This window comes from Schistocerca serialis, unplaced genomic scaffold, assembly GCF_023864345.2.
Source record: "Schistocerca serialis cubense isolate TAMUIC-IGC-003099 unplaced genomic scaffold, iqSchSeri2.2 HiC_scaffold_1220, whole genome shotgun sequence".
Taxonomy (NCBI): domain Eukaryota; kingdom Metazoa; phylum Arthropoda; class Insecta; order Orthoptera; family Acrididae; genus Schistocerca; species Schistocerca serialis.
This window is the reverse complement of record NW_026047426.1, coordinates 27,501-30,000: the sequence shown is the minus strand read 5'-3', so window position 1 is coordinate 30,000 and position 2,500 is coordinate 27,501. Positions and strand designations below refer to the sequence as shown.

General features: G+C 58.7%; 1 pseudogene; it reads left to right on the top strand.

The window, feature by feature from the left end:
- Nucleotides 1-2,500, top strand: part of LOC126435859 (large subunit ribosomal RNA) — a 7,750-nt pseudogene that overhangs the window by 2,437 nt on the left and 2,813 nt on the right.

Sequence of the window (2,500 nt, the reverse complement as noted above, 5' to 3'; positions counted from 1 at the left end):
GGTGAGTGCCGTAGGGGTGCCGGTAAGTGCGGGCGTTTAGCGCGGGCGTGGTCTGCTCTCGCCGTTGGTCGGCCTCGTGCTGGCCGGCGGTGCAGGATGCGCGCGCCTGCGCGGCGTTCGCGCCCCGGTGCTTCAACCTGCGTGCAGGATCCGAGCTCGGTCCCGTGCCTTGGCCTCCCACGGATCTTCCTTGCTGCGAGGCCGCGTCCGCCTTAGCGTGCTCCTCCGGGGGCGCGCGGGTGCGCGGATTCTCTTCGGCCGCCATTCAACGATCAACTCAGAACTGGCACGGACTGGGGGAATCCGACTGTCTAATTAAAACAAAGCATTGCGATGGCCCTAGCGGGTGTTGACGCAATGTGATTTCTGCCCAGTGCTCTGAATGTCAACGTGAAGAAATTCAAGCAAGCGCGGGTAAACGGCGGGAGTAACTATGACTCTCTTAAGCCCACCTGATGCGTAATATATGGACCCTCTCGATTCACCCCTCAGCATCCTTGTGATGTCGGGTGGATGATGGTTCAATTAGCCTCTCGGTGGGAAATCCTAGCTCTGGCCTTCAAGTGGCGGGAGTCGTGAGGGTGCTGTGAAAGGTTTCGCGTAGGTGTACCTTTCCAGTATCCCGACCGACAGAGCAGGGTGCTTTTCGGGCTTGGGGGTTACCTCCCCCCCTGCCTTTGTTACAGCTGGTGCAACTAATAGAAGCGAACGTGGTACCAGGCCTCCCGCTGGAGCGCCTGTGCCAGCTGATGAGCCAGCCAACCAGCCAACCGGTGCGGGTCGAGCGCTGCTCCCCGCCATCTGCCCTGATTGTATGCGGTCCTTCTCCACCAAGACCGGACTTGGTGTCCATCGGCGTCGCGCCCATCCGACTGCTGCTAATGCTGAGATCAAGACCGAGAGGAAGAAGGCCAGGTGGTCCCAGGAAGAGCTCCTGCGTCTGGCCCATGCAGAAGCGACTCTTGCCACCCAGGGTTGCAGATTTTTAAACCAGGAGCTTGCAAAGGCCTTCCCCGAGCGTACGCTGGAATCCATTAAATGTCAGCGTAGAGCGCAGCCCTACAAAGACATGGTGGCGAAGTTTGTCACCGAGCTTGCTGGCATGGATCGCGGCCTTCAGGGTCCTCCTAGCGAGCCTGCAGTCAGTCATTCTTTGCCACAGTCTCCACCTTGTGGGGAAGATGTTGACCTAGCCATCTGGTCATTTGTAGCAGAACTCCCCCAATCAGACCGCCGATTCCGCTCGCTTGATGATCTCGTGGCTCTGGGTCCCACCACTAGCCGTGAAACAATCCAGGCTATGTTGCTGTCTGCTCTTGACGAAGTAGGCAGCAGGGAGCCAGCCGTCCACCAAGCTGCGAGTGTGCGGACCCAACAGCCCCCAGAGCGGAAGCGTGCACGCAGGAGATGGGAGTATGCGGTGGTTCAGCGTGCTTTCAAGAAGAACGGAGCACGCTGTATCAACGGACTTCTTGATGGCACACTCTTGCATCAGCCACCATCCATCCCAGGGCTGATTGAGTTTTGGACAGACCTCTTCTCTCCACCACGTGTCAGGTCTCGACCTCCGCGTGGGGAGGGTCTGTCCGATGAGCTGCTGCCATTCTCGAAGAGGGTGCCCTTCCGTGACCTCTGGGCTCCCATTTCTGCAGAAGAAGCCACTGCTGCTCTCCCGCCTCGCAATTCTGCTGCAGGTCCTGATGGCCTCACGCCGACGCAACTGCGTCGCCTTCCCCGGGAGGTTCTCCTCAAGATCCTTAATTTCCTCCTCCTTTCCCGTTCCCTTCCATCCCGACTCCTTCAGGCCAGAACAACCCTGCTGCCCAAGAAGACCGCCGCAGCATCCCCTGCTGACTTTCGTCCGATCACAGTGTGCTCGGTGCTGACCAGAGCCTTTCACAAGGTTCTGGTTGGCCGCCTGATGCGCTACTGTGTGTTGGACGGTCGCCAGCGGGCTTTCATCCCTCAGGATGGGATGCTTCATAACACCTTTCTTCTGGATCTGGCGATGACCCAGGCGTGCCGAGCTGCCGGCTCGCTGTACTTGGCATCTCTGGATGTGTCAAAGGCCTTCGACTCGCTTGCCCATGGTGCCCTTGGTCCTGTGCTAAGGGCCCATGGTCTGCCAGTCGAGTTCATTGACTACATCCAGGGATGCTATGAGGCAGGATCGACGGTTATCTGCGCGGATGGGAAGTCGTCAGATCTAGTGCGGCCTTCGAGGGGTGTTCGGCAGGGTGACCCGCTGTCTCCTATTCTCTTCAACATGTCCATTGACATTCTCTTGTCTCGTCTGCCTGCTCATATTGGTGCACGCATTCTTGGACGGCGGATAAATGCGGCTGCATTCGCTGATGACCTCCTGCTGTTCGCCGAGACTCGTGATGGATTGCAGGAACTTCTCACCATCGCCACGTCGGCCCTGGGGGATCTCGGGCTCGAGGTCAACCCACGGAAGTGTTTTTCTCTCGCCCTTGTCTCATCAGGCCGGGAGAAGAAA